General features: G+C 45.5%; 1 long non-coding RNA gene and 1 other non-coding gene across 2 annotated transcripts; one reads left to right on the top strand and one right to left on the bottom strand.

Moving 5' to 3' along the window:
• Positions 1–7,405: 7,405 nt before the first annotated feature.
• TRNASTOP-UCA (transfer RNA opal suppressor (anticodon UCA)) lies at positions 7,406–7,492 on the bottom strand. Its single transcript has one exon. It is a non-coding gene; the product is annotated as a tRNA-Sec (tRNA).
• A 288-nt stretch (positions 7,493–7,780) lies between these two features.
• On the top strand, positions 7,781–16,060 carry LOC142010273 (uncharacterized). The gene is made up of 4 exons (XR_012644752.1): positions 7,781–7,806; positions 11,181–11,310; positions 12,379–14,752; positions 15,520–16,060. It is a non-coding gene; the product is annotated as an uncharacterized LOC142010273 (long non-coding RNA).
• The last annotated feature ends 1,391 nt before the right edge of the window (positions 16,061–17,451 follow it).

Below are 17,451 nucleotides of genomic sequence, written 5' to 3'. Positions count from 1 at the left end.
TGATTCATTAGATCTCTTAGCTTTGCCTTGCTAGGACCCTCTTTGCAGCAGCATCCCGTTTCTTAGTAAGGAGAAGACAGAGACTATGTCTACACTACAGTTTTTTTTTTCACTTATTATTTATTTCGACTTTCTAATGTCTAATTAAGTAATGTCGGAAAATTGCATTCACACAGGCACAGCCTAGTGAAATGGAGCGTTCTCATTTGCAGCCACAATTTACAGCCACAGCACTGCAAAAGGAGCTTTCACATGAGTCAATAATGGATGTGCTTTGTTCACACACATTCCTTTTCAGCCTTGGAAGTGGGGGCAAAAGTCATCTGGCAGAGCTGGAGTAATTTATTCAAGGGAAAAGCCTTCTTATCTCGAATTATCCTGTTTGGTTGTGTGAACGCTTTAGGTTTTTGGGAGTTTTTTTTTTTTTTTTTTAAAAAGTCGCGGGGGGGTTATGAAAGAAATAAAAGAAGAAAAACAGTATAGACAAGCCCAGAGTGTATATAATGGCAGGTCAACCACTGGGAGATGATAGAGATACAGCTTAGCAGTGTGTACACCAAGTTCTAATGCATCCTGGCCATGATTTATATTTTGAGCGATGCTGTTCAGAATGAGGTTTACATCTTCAGACCATTTTACAGTCTTGTTGCAGAAAGAGTTCTGTGTCAGGAAAAATGGCAAATTCCTTTCCACCAAAGGCTGAACCTCTCTAATCTGGAACTCTCTCATCCAGCAACATATGTAATTCAGCATGATTTTAGTTAGCAGGATGACCATTTACCACGGGTGTGGCCCAAGTTTTCCATGGTCCCATAAAGTTTGTTTCCAGCCACGACTCCTGCCTCTCAGTGTTCTGAGCTGTTATTTAGCTGTAATTTGCCCCAAATGTCTTCTAAGAGCCCAGTAAACAGAGGAAGTGTTCATTATGCTACTAGACAATATTGACCTCTCGTGGTCTGGGAAATTTTCTCGCCCAACACCAGTTAGACTCTTCCATTCCATTTTTATGGATTTAAACAAAGCCTTTGATTTGTTGTGACCCAAGAATACTGCATTGTGCTAGTATGTGAGAAGCAGGAAGTGAAACTGACTTGACACAGATTATAAACCAAAAGACCAACACAGCTCCCAACTGAGTGGCATGAAGTGCAAAGGGAAATAGAACAACGTCAGTGGTAAAAATATATATGTTTTTAAATCTTTGGTTTTAAACTCTAAGCAGCTATTTAGCACTCTTTGAAAAGTTTGGAACATATTATAGAAACATGTAGTCCCCGCCAGTACATGAATTCTATTTGTAACTTTCAGCGAGGCAGAACTAGAAAGAGAGACAGATGAGTCAATCTATGCTGCAGTTCGGATATAAGGCGTCTGCTTTGGAGAGTCTGTATGCTGCTAATAAAGTGGGGGGTGAGCCCCCTTGTGGTTGCGTCTGTGAAATTTCATAAGGGGGTGCAGCACGATTGGCTGCTGGGTCTCAGGCTCATCTATCGCATTAAAAATGTTGAAATATGTTCCTGTTTTATATATTTGTACTCACATTTATATACTGACAAATAAGGTTTTTACATTCTACAGACTTATTTTCTTACACGTGCCAAAAGTATTTTTTTTTCCAATATGAACATAACCAAAATTTCCATTGGTTTGGATGCCATTAGATGGGTTGGGGCCGCTACTAATTGCAGGGATGAAAAGCGGGGACCAGTGTAAAAAATTTGCTCATCCCTATATTAGAGCCCATGAAGTGCACAGTACCCCAGTGACGTGCGAAGAACTCTCTGCTCTCACTGAAGTCAAATGGAGTTGTAGCTCAGCACCCAACACAAACCAGCAGCTCCCAACCCCTGCTTATCTTACTCGTGCCTGGCACTGCTCACGTGAGTAGGGAGAGCAAGAATTGTCTCTGCATCCCATTGAATGTGTATTCCGTACATCTTACACTCCTCTTTTTATTTCCACATGGGATGACTTACCAAATAGAAAGACTATGGCTGACCAAAACACATTTTCTTTCTTTCTTTCCTTCTGTTGAGGAAATAAAGGGATTGTAAGACAATGAGCGTCACACGGTGAGCGACCGCTTTCCTTGAAAATTTGATTTTTTTTTCAGCAGAAAACCCTCAGAAAGTCAAAAAACTCTCTGATTTTGAGCACTTTTTCGGGTTTTGTTTTCTGATTTTTTTTGGCTATTTTTAGGGAAGAATTTCATGTTCTGATGTTGCAGATTTTTGATGAAACGCTTCCTTTTTTTGTAGTGGGAGAGAAGGACGTTTTCTGACCAGCTCTTATCAAAACCAAAGTGGTCAGACTTGGACTTGGTCTGGGAAGTGTGCTGGAGGGGAGAACACTGACACCTCTTTAGTTTCCAATAGAGTCTTGCTCGATGAGGGGTTGTCTAGCTCTAGCCATTTGCGTGAGTCACACCCACCAACATTTTGCCAGGGGAGTAGCGTGTGTCTAATGACATTTAAGGACTTCAGGTCAATACACTATTAGCAAAAACTCTTTGCTTCTCTGCTGTGCTCCGGCCTCGCTAGCTGTGTGTGTACATGTGTGGGATGCACACAGGTACACTCTGTTCAAAAGCAAACCCTGCAGTGTTTCCGTGACGTCTCTGACTCACAAAGACAATAGCCCCTGGCTCTTGCCCAGGCTTGAGAACTCAGCTTTCCCCATTCATAAAAAAACGTAAGGACAGAGTGGTCCAGATCCCATGCTGTGGTGCCTAAAGTTGTTGCAGCCGGATCAGCCCAGTGCAGGGATCACGTCCACTGGTGTAGAAACTGCATAATGACAATGCTCAAACCCACATGTCCCACGACCCACGAAGAAGGGTGTGGCTTTGACTTCCCTGTTGATCTTTAGCTGCCATATTAATTCCTAGGGAGACAATCCCAACACACAGGCAGCCTAAAAACAGTGCCGAGGGCATAGAGTTCAGCTTTGCACTCCTCACTTCCCAGGCTTTGCTCTGTACTCTTTAACTCTAGCTGATAAGCTGGGCCTGTTAATGCATATATAACTTACATTAACCAAGCATGGGTCTTTGTTCCCCTCTAGTGGCTGGACCACAAAAGTCGTTAGGAGTGCTAGTTCCTCCAGACTATTCAGACTGGGTCTCAGATCCTTATTCTTTTGGATCTGGCAGTCCTTTGTTCAACCCTTGTAGAGCCACTGTTATCTGCACAACCAAACAAATGCATGCAGTTATACCCATAAACACATGTTCACTGAGTCAGAGTCCAGTCAGGCATCTGCATAAGGAGCCACATCACACCCATTCACTCCAACTCTTCCTCCAGAGCACACTGTGATGCCGCTTGGAAAACAAAGCCAGGTAACTTCTGTTCAGTTCAAAAGCAAAAGCAAAACTCCCACGCAGCAAGAGGCCAAAGAGTCTTTGGCTTGCATTTTAACCATTTTTAGACGGTTCGATTAATTTTGGCTGAGACCTTTGCATGTAGGAAGTAGCTTGGATCACTCCCTGGGGGGTCAAACGCCAAGCCCTTTACCAGATCAGTCACTGAATCCAAATCCATGGCTCTGGCAACGGCTGCATGGCGTCATGAAATGGGTTAGCCGAAGTTTTTAGTTGCTTGTCCATTGTGAAGTAACCATTCGGTTCAGCATTGAAGTTCTACTCTAGCCGTAGGGCTCATTGGAAGGTACCAGACAAAAACCTTACCACTCTTCTGAGGGCCTCAGACCACCCATACCCCTCCAAGGCATCAGCTGGAAAGCCAGCTTCCAGTTCCCCTGGCTGTGAGCTATTCTGTCTCCTGTGCCAGCACATAAGAGAATGAATCCATTATTTACTCTTCTACCATCATGAGGTTAATTTGCACCCATAAGGGGCAGCCCTGTAGGCGGAGAGTGGAAGGGGTCCCACAGCCCCAAAAGAGACACCATTTCTCCCCAAGCTCCCAGATGCACAGCTGGTTTCCCTAACATGCCTACTCCAGCCTCCCCCACCTTGTGGAATCCTGAATGCTGGGACTGCAAGTGTCGCTCACCCTTGTGTTGAGCAGGTAAAAGAGGCACTTTCTATCCACTCTCTTGCCCACTCCACCCATGTAAAAGCTGTGCCTCTGGCTGGGTCTACACTAGCACCCGCCTTTCAAAAGGGGGATGCTCATGAGGCACATTGGGATATGCTAATGAGGTGCTGCAATGAATATGCAGTGCCTCGTTAGCATAATGGCAGCTGCGGTACTTTGAAAGGGCCGCTTTCAATCGCGCGCGGCTTGTCTACACAGGGGCCTTTTCGAAAGAACCCCGCACACGTCGAAATCCCCCTATTCCTGTCTGACTATAGGAACAAGGGGACTTCGACGTCTGTGAGGCCCTTTTGAAAAGGGCCCCGTGTAGATGAGCCACACGCAATCAAAAGAAGCACTTCCAGAGGAGACGGTAAAGGCTAGGACTGTAACAGAATTTAAGCAAGAGCTAGATACATTCATGGAGGTTAGGTCCATAAAAGGCTATTAGCCAAAGGTAGGAATGGTGTCCCTGGCCTCTGATCGTCAGAGGCTGGAGGTGGATGGCAGAAGACAAATCGCTTGATCATTGTCTTCGGTCCACCTGGCACTGGCCACTGTCGGCAGACAGGATACTGGGCTGGATGGACCTTTGGTCTGACCCAGTATGGCTGTTCTGATGTTCTTCTTATGTTCTTATCCCCCTTTCGAAAGGGGGGTGCTAGTGTGGACAGCCTCTGTTAGTGAAGCTCCATTCCTGGAGTACCAGGCGAGTCTGGTAGAGCATCAGAGCCAGCAGAGCAGGGGGAATGTGAGGGTGCTGCCCCCCACTCACTAGGGACCACAGACAGGCAGGATGTGGAAGTGTTAAGTGCAAAGGCATGGGGAAGAAATGACTTTATAGGAAGCAGCAAGTGTGCATTGGGGTAGCTTTTAGATACTCCTTTGCATAGGACCCCACAAATCCAGCAACCAGCTCTGCTTACCACAACCTGCATGGAGCAGGAGATCTACTGCCCTTTGGGCAATGTGTGTGACATGCAGTAGCTTCCCTGAGGGGTAGATTACTACACACGCTCTAAATCTGGCATGGCCTTGTAAAAGGATTGGATGGGAGCAGGTTTGTTCCTGTTGCTTTGCTGAAACAAGCAAAGTCCACGCCAGAACAGATGCAAGCTGGTTGGTTGTACAGTTCAGTTCTAGCTCAGAGCACATAACCCTCATCTGTGTGCTTGTGTGTGGGGCGTGGGGTGGAATATAAGAATTTGATTGTCATAATTTAATCCCAGATTGCTTCTTGGAAAAAAACAAAACAGACATAAACAACATGTTCCCTTATACAGCACACATGAAAGAGCCTTATTGTGTTCTGTTACGAAGCTGGCAGCTAGCTCTGCCATTCTCAGCTGCCCACTGTGGGCTAAAGGCCATTCCAGAGCTACCCCTGATAGAGACAAAAAGCCCAAAGCCAAATTGCATTACATTAATTAATTTTTGAGGCCAGGGTGGTATTTCACACAGAAAGTGCATTATGAGCAGAGGACATAAGCTGACTGATTTATAGCAACAGATGGAATGGCACACAAGGCAGATAGCCATCTGGAATTCATGTCGCTCCTAGCTGCAGCGTGGAAAACTCATGTGAAGATCCTACAAATAAATAAAAAGCCTTGAAGTGACATGTGGGCTTCAGAGCACCAGAAAACTATAGGCCAGTTTATTCATAAAAACGATGGTACAGGCTAGTGCAAAAGTGGAGGTTTCTCTGACTGGTGGCGGTACTTAGACCTAAGCCAATTAGGTTTCAGCTGGATAATAATGGTACTGGGAGAGCTTCATGGTCTTTTGCCCCAAACTCCATCAGACCAAATGAGTCAATTTGTGTAATGGAAACAGGGTCACTCAGGGGCAGCGTTAGGTACAACCAGCACCAATGAACACTTGAGCCTCATGATCTTTTACTGGCACAACATCCTTTGGGCTGGTCCATACCCACCCTCAAGCAGTAGGATTCAGAACACCCACTTCTGACAGTGTGACCAGAAGGGAGGAAATAGTGGTCTCAGTTTGCCGCACAGGGGTAGTGTGGAGTCTTCCGCTTGCTTGAGGCCCTTCAAATCCTCAGTGCTGAAGCTTCCGCAATTGGCAATCACAGAATTAACCCCTCCAACCTGGAATACATTTTTCAGCATCACATTAACCTTTATTTTTCATGGGACTGGGTTACATTAGCACCAGTGTTTTTTGCTGGGTTCAGTCTTCATGATATTGTGGATGGGAGCCAAGGCATATTCAGTATGGAGCAACTCCAGAGCATGTGATGCTTTACTTTTTCCTCTCACGCAGGATGTGAAATGACACTAATAAGGATTTGTTTAGCAGAATCCAGTTAACTGTGAATTTTCCTTCCCCATGTGCAATGTCATCAAAGGTGTGTCACCTTTTTCCGGCAGTGCTGAGCACCAGTGCATGCTTGGCTCAAGGAGGAAGGCAACTATAGCTGGGTATCACGCTCTGGGAAGAATTTAAAAAATGGCTAGCTTGTTTTGTTGACATGCCTGACTCCTTCACTAGTCAAGCCATAAAAGAAAAGAACAGCTATGGTTTTATTGTAGCTAATGTTTAAGTGAGTAACAGCAAAGGTACATTTAACGCAATAGAGCATTTGAGATCGGGGTTTGGGGGGTAGGTTGACATGAACAAGGTTGCATCAATACAATTTAAAACGAGGAAGCCTGAAGGCCTAACCTGCCTCGTCCCAAATACAAATAGTGGGTGTTTTAAGCTAAAGTCTATTGAGTATCTGGTGCGGGGGGCATCACCCATGAGGTACAGCGTGGCCCAAGAATCAGAAGAGTACATAAGGGAGTGGGTATGATGCTCCCCAACTTGGGGTCTATCTGCTCATTCTGTGGTTGTCCTAGACAGAAGGGAAGTGGTACTTCAGCGATAGTTCACTGGGTGGGTGGAAGCCAATGCAAGCAACTCCCATATGGCAATAACCAGGAAACTTCACCAGGAGGCAACACAAGATAACCAGTCAGCAAGAACCTCACCCATCAGTAATCCCACTAATAAAATAATATTTGAGAGGGCCCCCCCCTTCAAGAACTGCAAATCTCTCCAATCACTAAATGTTTCCTGAATCAACAGCACCTCTGGTTAATAATATGCAACCTCACTAATAATACCAGCTACATCAAATAAATGCATTAATTAATATGATTATTGGTGAACCCTCTGGAGAGCATCCCTAATCAACTGTTAATTGACAAGAGACTTTCCACAGATCATAGCACCTAGGATATAGCTGCCAGTAGGGCCTGCACAAGTCGCAGCACAGTTGACCAACCACCAGGTACTATAAAAAAGAAAGTGCCCTTGGAGAGGTACAGGGTGGGGAAGGTAAAAGTTTGGGGTATGGACGCCCGAAAGGTGGAATTGAACCACTCTGTCGCTAGACAGCTACAGGTTTGAAGCCTGCACCCCAGACCACTGAGGATCATCCGGGCAATTAAACTCTTTCACTTGCAGTAATATATAAACCACCTCTATTGTTGTATTTGTACAGGTAGGAGGACCAACTTTTTTTAGAGTACAATTCCTATTAGCTTATTATCCTTGTCTTACTAGACAGCCTTCGCTCAGGGAGGGCTCGAAGCGTTTTTCCGTCATCCCGAGTGGAAAAAAAGACCGTTCTTTGCTCCTTTCTCACACTTTTCCCAGTTCTCTGTCGCCATCAGCTTTATGCAAATACAGATGAAGCTGATTGGTTGTTTCTCTGCCGCAGTCCTTCCTGGAAGAAGAAGCGCGCGGGTCTAGACATGTGAGTGCTGACGAACAGCTGAGCGCTTGGCCCAGCCGGGGCGGGCCTTACAGGGCAGCGTGGTGTAGGTTTCCTGGGCTCCTGTCCCCATGTCCAGAGCAGGGCAGGGGTTGGCTGTGGCTTAGCCCCCCGCACACGTGGGGAGGTGGGAGCCCGCGCGGGGGGCCCTGCTCAGGCGGGGCGCAGGTGCGAAAGCTGCCCCTAGGCAGGGGCGGTGGGCGGCGGTGACTCAGGGCCCTTTCCCCGAAGGGGTGCAGCGTTAGGTGGCTGTGACTCTCTGCGCCCGGCCCAGCCCGCTTCCCGGATCTCCGAGGCTTTCAACAGCTTCCGCTTGTGCAAGGCGCAGGAGTACGGGGGCAGAGGAAGGCGTGGGGCACAGTCATGGTCTGGCTGATCTTTGGCCTTTGGTGGTGGAAAGCCATCTCCTGCTCCTGCTCCCCTGGCCACTGATCAGTGGTGGAGCTCGGGACACTCCTCTGCTCAAGTGGCTTTCAGGGCGGGTCCCTAGCTTCCTAGGTAGGCGGGATCCTGCCTTCTGCTTGTGTAGTTCTCACCTGCTGGCTACGAGGCACCTCGGTCTGGTGCAGGGGGACCTTCTTCTGGCCCCCAACCCCCTGGAGTTTCACAGACAAATGCTACAGGAGGTGCCAGGCCAGGCTGTTGGTGCATTAGGCACTAACCCTCCTCATTCTGCATCAGCATTGGGTGCTGCAAATGATGGGAATATAATACCTTGGGCAAACATTCTTCCTTGATCCTCCCTGTGTGGAACCCTAGCAAAGTGGGTGGAGTAAGGCAGGGTTGGAGTGAAATACAGAATTTGCATTTTTTCTATACAAACTTGAATTCATGTATTATCAGTGCTCTGATCCCATTTGCATCCAGGGCCAGATTAACTCTTGTGTGAGCCTAGGGCTATTATGCTTTGTGGGGCCCCTGTATACAGCACTTTTTTCTAATTTAAAACAAAATAATCAGAGTCAAGCAAGGGAAGGCGGAGGTCAGGGTTTCCTTTAAGCTCTAAAGAGAAGACAAAAATGAGGGGTTCAGAGTGCTGGGGGGGAGGGGGTTCCAGTCTGGGGCCAAAGGATTTGGAGTGCTCAAGGCAGGTTGGGGTGGGGATGCAAAAATCTGCAAGGGAGTTAGCACCTAGGAGAGTAGCTTGGGGTTGGGGCACAAGGCACTTGCCTCAGGCAACACCTGTTTGGTAACACAGCAGGTCTGAGGCATGTTCTCTGGCTCTGTGCCACTCCCAAAAGCTGCTGGCATGTCCCCACTTGTAGGCAGAGAAGGGGGAGGTGGCTCCATGACCCTATCTGCAGGCACTGCCCGATAGTTCCCACTGGGCTTGATTCCTGGCCAATGGAAGTTGTGTGGCAGTGCCTGCAGACCAGCACTCTGTGCGGATGGAGCTTCTTGGATCAGCTCCAGCCCAGCGGGGGTAGATTGCAGTGCAAAGCCGGTTCCCTCCACCCTTACCTGTCAGGGCCAGGTTAACACAAGGGCATTAGTGGCTGCAGCCTATGGCCCCAGGCTAACGGGGGGTCCTGCAAAAAGATCTGGATTTTTGCATCCTGAAGACTCTTTATGGGGCCTCAGGCTACAAGTCCTTATAGTCCCTGTGTTAGTCCAGCCCTCTTTACACCTGCATAAACCCAGAATAACTCTATTGACTTCAACCCAGAGTAAAAGCGGACAAGGTTTTAACAGGCCCACTCCCTTTTGTTATACATTACCCAAGGGAGCGGAGCAATCACTACATGTGATTATGTATGGCAGGAATGAGAGTGCCCAGCTAATTCTGAGTAAATATTGTTTATAAAAACCTTTCAGCCCTGGAGGACAAAAGAAGGGAAAGAAGTGAATGAAATTGTTGCCAGCCTTCACAGTGGAATATACCATTCGTAAATGGGCAGCCGAGGCAATACACGTGAATGGTCTCAAAATTGGGGAGTGTGCAGGAGGATAGAGATTGACCTAGTGGGCATAGAGCCAGGGATGTCAGCCCTATGATCTTGGGCCAGTTACCTCACCACCTTGTGACTCTGTTTTCCTGCCCACCCTCTGCATGTCTGTGACTATATGTCTGTTCACTGGCAGACATCATGGGACTCTGATCTGGATGCAGGTCTCCAGGCACTATTCGTACTACAAATGTAGTTTGGAGACGTAACCTGATATTTCACTTTGCAATGGTATAAAAGACAACAGAAGACATAACACAGTGCAGAATCAGGTCCCTTGTGTGACATAGTTGCAAAAGCAAGTACCATTCTGGCACTTTTGTGACTCTCAGGTATGAGCCCCCCGAGAACCATAACAGGTGTTCAGTAAGGAGAAAAGGGGTGAGCTGTTTTTTGTATAGAGATAATAGCTTTGTCTCCATCGCCAGGTGTGTTACTAGAATATTGACGGTACCTGTCCAGTGGCAATAACACAAGTTCCTCTCACAGAAGTCCCCAAACGCTCTTCTGAGGCTAGTGACTTGGGGCCAGCTTCACAAAGTGATTTAGGTGCTTAGAGATGCAAATAGATGCCTAATGGAAATTTCGAAACCAGCTAGGCAGCATAGGTGCCTGACTGATTTCAGTGGGCATCAGGAACTTAACCTGCTTAAGCACTTACGTAAATCTGATGAAGTGGGTCATTACCCATGAAAGCTCATTATCTAATAAATAAATTCTTAGTCTTTAAGATGCTACAGGACTGCTTGGTGGGTTTTTTTGGTTTGCTTGTTTTGTTTTTTGTAAAGCTACAGGCTAACACGGCTGCCCCTTTGAAATTATGTGAGCCCCATTAGGCACCTAACTCCTTATAAATCTGACTCTTAATCCCCACTATTATGGAGCAAATTCAGACTGTCGATTGGGGATTAAAAACTCCCCACTCTGCCAACAGTGCTCTTCGTGAAAGCTCTTTGCAGTGACTTTGGACCCAAGTCTCCGTGACCCTGCAACTTGCGCAGTCACTCACCTTGGGCCAAGTGAGTGCAAATAGGGTGTCAGACCCCGCAAGCTGCAGACTTGATTCCGTGCCCATGGATGTGAATGGAAAAACTCCCCCCAAGCTCACCAGGATTTGGATTTGGGCTTCATGCAAGTGAGTGGTGAACTGTGATTTGGCAGTGTTTCACACTCATATGACACAGGTGTCTGTGACTGGGGTGGAGAATCAGGCCTGGTTAGGTCTTGTGGGTGGCTGCACAGGCAGCAAGAGATTTGACTGCAGTTCCTGCTGCTATACATCTGTGTATAGGCTTAAAACAGGGTGGGCCCCTTGTACGTATTTTGTGCTATTTTAAAGCACATTTACCTCTTTACAAAGATATCACTTTACCTCATTGTATTTTATTTTACTTTATTTTATTTTTGCAGCCTGCCAGAATGTCTCCAGGTGTCTTCAGTGCTTGCTGCTTTCTTCGCTACCAACACCTGCCCCTGTTTGTGTGGCAGGAAAGATGAGTTGAGGGCCAGGCTGTATTAACAAATGGTTATTCAGGATAAGGTGGGTGATGAGCAGGTCTGTTATTTTAGGCAGTCGAAATGAAATCTCAGCAGCTGATGACGTTGGTTCTCAAATGTCAGCATGAAAAAGGCTGGAACAAATTAAGTGTGTGGTGTCGTCATTGTTCAAGCCATGCTGCTCTCTGGAAGGATTGTGGCTGGATGCTGCAGATGCAGTTAAAGAAGGTGGGGGAAAAAGGCTTGTGTGAGAGTTTCTTAGAAGAAATCAACAACAACAAAAAAGCAACACTCTGAAAGCAAAATGCAAACAAAATGCTATTCAGATGCACCACCCACCCGGTTACATCAGCAAAAAGCAAAGTGATGTATCTGCAAGCAGAATTCCAGGAACTATTTTAGAGGGGGAAAAATACAGTTTCTAACTGACCTTCTTCCAGTCATTTAACAAACTGGGTTAAAGCCATCTGTGGCGTCACTTCAGTGACTCACATCAAAAAGGAATTTGGCCCATGTTATGTGATATTTTTGTGAAGTGTAAGTGAATGACTGAGAAGTTCTATCATTTTTAACCCTGTCGTTGCATTCCAGGGGTTTTTTTAAGTGTCAGGCTCTCTGGGAAGTGTTGAGATCAAAATGCACAAACTTTTCGATCAAATATTCTATCATAACATTCAAGACAAATGCATCCATGTATAAAGTAAGCCCCCCTGCTTCTTTCTGTGTCTTCATGAAAAAAACGAATTGCTCGTGCATAAATTCTCATTGTTGGGATTGGACACAGGCCTATGTTAGTTTGTGATCATCCTATCTTTTTTCGGAGGTGGATGAGGCAAGGATTCCCAAATTCTTTGGTGTTGAAACATGAGGTTGCCGTATGGAAAAGGTTGAAAACCACTGATCATTAGTATGATTTCTGTCTGATATTTCTTGGCAGATTTAGTATGATTGTTAATAAAATCATGTCTGTTGTACTGCACATTTACCCTTCACTGTATTTCTCATGTACAGTAAGGTTGACTTTCTTTAATATCTGTCTCAGAGGGGTAACCGTGTAATCCCCAACTTTTTTCTTCTCTTCCTCCTTCCCCCTGTTCCTTGCCTCCCACAGCTATGGAAACCCTGGATTCTTATTATCTGATCCAAATCAGAAGAAGTGGGTCTTCCCCATGACAGCTCATTACCTAATAAATAAATTTGTTAGTAATTAAGGTGCTACATGACTGCTTGTTTTTATTAATATGTGTTTAAATTGTCCCTGCCAATTACTCCCAAATTCATTGTTTTTCTTATTTGCATTGGTGAGTGGCTCTGGTGAACTATCACCATCAGCTACTGCTAAGGTAAATAAGTGGCCTACACAACGCAACCGTGTCTGTATCTTGCGCTGCCTCTCCTCCTGCTGATCTGTAGTTGGACTCCTTCACAGCCCTGGCCTCCGCATGCCACCTGACCAGTGATATAGTCCCTGCTATCCCAGTGCTAAACACCCGCTTGTGTTTCCTGGTCCTGCTACATTCTAACCTATACAACCTGCTGTTCTGTCTCTCTCTCTCTCCCCTCTCCTGATAAAGTTCACTCTGGATCTGTATCAGTCACCTCCTGCTAGTCCTGTTCCAGGTTCTTATTCTGCTCAACCATCCTGACTGAACCCATTGCTCGGTTTTGCCCCTTTGCCTCTTCTGTAATCTGTGCATTGAAGTATTGTAGGGATTGAATATTTCCTAGTGCAATCCAACTCCTGTTCCTGCATAGTGAAGGCTATTGTGTCCACACAGTTAGCCAACAGGGAAACATGCATTAAAGCTGTTATTTGTTTTGTTTTCCCCTGGTACCAATGATCAGGAAAAATGGCAACAGGGTGACAGCAAAGAGAACCAAAGATGTAATACGTTTACTGAAATGGCCCTTTATTTGCACGGTTGATAAGGCTGCTGGCAAACACACAGAAAGTTACCGGAACAAAGCTCTTGGTACTGCTGAAATCACTAATACTTGGGAGTATCTGCTGGTGGCACTGGATTTGCTTTTTTTTCTTCTTTGTGTCTGGGAGCTTATGTAGAGTGGTCCAGATTCACAAATTAAATAAAGTGATGTGCAGACAAGCTCAATGTATGGAAAGAGGGAACATGAAACATGAGGCCTTTCTAAGCATACAACATGCTGTCTCCGAGACAGGAGCCCACAGGCACAGTCCTTACTGCTATGCCGGTGAAATCACTGGTAGACCTGTCCTGAATGCAGAAGCTACCTAAGGCTAGGTCTACACTAGAATCATTTGCTGGTGTATATGGCTAGGTGCCACAGCAGATATGCAATTATATGGGCAGAAAATTCCTTTTATCAGAATAGCTTATTTTGATGGAAAAACTGCCTGACAAAGAACCCCTACAAAAAAAGGTTTGCTTGGATAGTTATATTGATTAACCCTTCTAGTGGAAACACAGCTAATACTGCCAAAGTGTTTCTATTGTAGATTAGGCCTAAGTATCCACAGAACAGATGATGCACAGGTCAACAGCAGTGCAGATCCTCAGCTCAGGTAGATTGTCGTCATAGCTCTGCAGAAGTCAATTGAGCAGCAAAGATCTACACAAGATGCGAATGTGTTCCAGTCTTTCTTCAATGCAGAGTTGAGTCTCAAGGATACTGCAAAGTGTATGTCAGGCAGTGGTGCATGTACTAGCTGGACAGCACCAGATGGCTTTTTCAACATGATAGGTATGCATAGGAAAAACACCCCAGCAGTGGTTTTGGAGTGTCCCAGGTGCAACCTAGCAGTGACACTAAAAGCGTAAGGTTCCTGTATCGAGGCACAGCCACAAAAGGGATAACAAACAGCAAGCAAGGAGCTGTGTTTTTCATTATGCACTTGCCTGTGGTAAGCCCTATTTGAATGATGTCATTTTATAATTCCGTCACGCCAAGCACTTCTTTCACTTTGGTTTTCCCCCTTTGGTTTCTGATTTATACTGAGAGGTGACAATTGGCATGCTATTTTGCAATTGCCAGCCTGGCTCTGAGCTGTGACCGGTAAAAGTGAGAGTGGCAGAAGGTTTTTAGAGTTACAAGTATTGCATCTCACCTAGTTCAAATGCACTAGAGCTACTTGGGAAATGGGAATTAAATGTTCGCCAGAGAGAGAGAGTGCGTGTGTGTATGTGTGTTTATTGCTGACTCTTTTTTTCCCCTCCTGGCTGAATTTCCTGCTCTGCTCTAACATGGATCCCTGATGTCAAGTCAATGGAAGCGCACCCAGAATGAAATTTGTTCTGGACCTGTTTGTAAACAGCCATCCATACCTCCATGACGAGTCGCCGCAGGAGACCTGAGGAGATTTGTGATTTCTGTGGTCTCATCCCAGCGAGTGGTTCTACGCGCTAGAGAGGCAGCCCATGACTCAGACCTGAGTCACAGCAGTGGGATGCATCAGTATACAGCAGCACTTCAGCAGTGACAGAGAATTCAGGATGATGAAAAAGCAGGTATTATTCATACTCAGCTGGACGCTGTAAGCGTGTTTGTACCGATCAATATGGCTTCTGCTCCTTTTCCATCTCCTCTTGCAGACCTGCAATTTCCTGGCCAGTGTGGTCATGTAAAACTTGCCTTAGGGTGAGTGATGATCAAGTTCAAGTCTAGTCTCTGGTTCCCAGACAGCCCTGTTAGTCTCTGCATATGGTTATAACAGCAATTTCCAGTTTAATAGCCTCTCTCACCCCAGCATGTCAGCTCACCTCAAATATTAATGGATTTATCCTCTTATGAATTAGGAATAGTTTATTATCTCTGTTCTATAGAGGGGGAAACTGAAGCACAGAAGGGCTAAATGATTTGCCCAGCTTCACACAGGAGGTCCACAGAACAGCCAGGAACAGAAACCTGGAGACTTTTGTCTTATGCTCTACTTGCTAGTCAACAATCTCTATTCCACCTGTTTTTCTTGAAAGTAGCACTGTTGTTCAGAACCAGCCACTCAAAAAAAACACCATATTTGCTATAGCACAGTTCTTTAATTGTTCCCACTAACCCTATTTCTTTCATGAATTCTTCACCTAACCATTGTGATGCCCTCACCTCACATGTTTTATGAAATTTGGTTTATAAATATGCATAGCTCAAAGATGCTTTAAACAAAATACCTCAAGTAGCCTATTAATGTTACAGTCTGCTGGATCTGTGTATCCTATTTTTTGACATGTATCATTCTTGTATGTGACTTTAGTAATATAAAGTGTGAATCTATTTATAGGTTTAAATGTGCTAATGAGAGCCATTACTGCTGCCCCAGAAGCCTAATGGTTTGGTGATCAACTCAATGACATGTGAACAGCCCTGCTTGTCCTGTGAGTCCAAATGACGGTTAGTCCTAGAAAGACATGCGGCCATACCACCTGGTAGTGGAATCCATTTTGAACCTGGTAATTTTTCCATGGAAGGGGTGATGTGGAACAAAGGATTGGCACTGTGAGGGGGTGGGGGAAGTCTATTTAAGCAATGGGAAGCTATCAGGTCTTTGTCTTCTGCTGGCATTGGAATCTGCTTATCACATCCTAAAAGGATACAAAGAATTTTAAAGAAGGTTGATGACCCAAATTAGAGTAAAAGAGTTTGTCTCTGACTTGAAGTTTATACTCGAAGTAAGAACAGCTGTTTAGAGTTAGATTTTACATGTAACAGGTTTATTAGTGAATTAGAACTAGAAATGCATTTTCTTTTCATTTTATTTTTGTGACTTACTTTGAGCTGTCTGTTGTTACTTGCAACCCCTTAAATCCTACTTGTTTGTACTTAATAAAAGCACTTTTGTTTACTATCAGTGTAACTAATTGCTACCTGGGGATGAGGGGAGCAACTTCTTTCATTGGTAAAGGGAGCTCACCTGATAAGCTTTCACTGTATAAAGCTTTTTCAAAGAGAAAGATGAATTCATTTGGGGTTTTGATTCCTTTTGGGGGTTGGATTCTTGGGTGCTGTGCACTAGAACTGCAGAACACCTCCCAGAGCTCAAGTGGTTCAGAGGCTGCATTGCTCTGCAGGGGAGTGGTAACCCCAACTCTGTGTCTTGTCTTGGGGAGGCCAGAGGCTCTGGTCCAGCAGGATGGGGTGTTGAGAAGCCCCAGACATCAAGAAGATGGGCACAGTCAGCATACTGGGGAACAATCCAGAGTGGTTTCCTGTGGCCACACTGTCACATTCTGGGGAAGAAAACCAGATGGTTGAGAAGATGCACAGTGCATTGCTATTGGCAAAAACAACCTTTTTTCATTTGCAGGCGGTGTAAGTCAGAATCACAGCTGGAAATTTTTTTTAAAAAGAGGGAGCAAAGTAAAAATAAGAATTTGCAATGAACATTAACCCCAATAATACTTGTAAACCCAAATGATTCATGCTTATTTTTGTTGGGGTTAGGGGAGTACATCTGTTACAATGATCTTTGTGGAACAGGTTAAAATATATAGCACCTAATTTTCTTTTTAGCTTCTTTGCTTTCCATTCCTTACTCTAGATTTACAGGAAATTCAATTCCTGGCAAATATAAGCCCCAGACAGAAAGCATACTGGGGAATTCCTTCCATGAAAGTATTGTGTTTGACTGAAAAGATAAGCAGGCAGCAAGGCCGTCCGAAGAGCAGCTCGTAAGGTTCTGCTCCAGTACAATTTAAAGGGCCTGAGGGGTCCAGGCCTTTGGAAATGCTGGGACCCAGAACCACTGCCCCTCTGCCCCCCATTGGCGGGGGGGTCTGTGTGAGAAAGTGTGTATCAGCTCTGGGGCTGATTCTCCTCTTACACCAGCATTACCGCCATTTTCTTTGACAATTCTCCCAATATACATGAGATGGGAGCCAGGCCCATTGTATTTATACAACAGCTTTTGTCCCACACCTTTTGACCTGGTCTTGCCCCACTGGCACACTCTGACAGACTTTAAGAATGGGGTATGCCAAGAGTGCCAGTTTAAGCACTTGCGATTAACGGATTATGGCCTCGATCCTGCATTTGAGCTCTACACAGGTGTCCCGATCCCCAGAGCCCACTGCAGGCTGCAGCCGCCGATCTTACAAATGCTAGAGAAGAGCTTGCCTTCCCTCCCCTTGAAATGCAGCCATTGAATAGCTGGCGCTCAGCAGCTGTTTGACATTTTACAGCAATGCCAGCCAACAGCTCAGGCCTAGAAGTGAGG

The sequence above is a fragment of the Carettochelys insculpta genome, chromosome 3, assembly GCF_033958435.1.
Source record: "Carettochelys insculpta isolate YL-2023 chromosome 3, ASM3395843v1, whole genome shotgun sequence".
NCBI classification, from domain to species: domain Eukaryota; kingdom Metazoa; phylum Chordata; order Testudines; family Carettochelyidae; genus Carettochelys; species Carettochelys insculpta.
The sequence above is the reverse complement of the archived record's forward strand: the minus strand, read 5'-3'. Positions and strand labels throughout refer to the sequence as shown.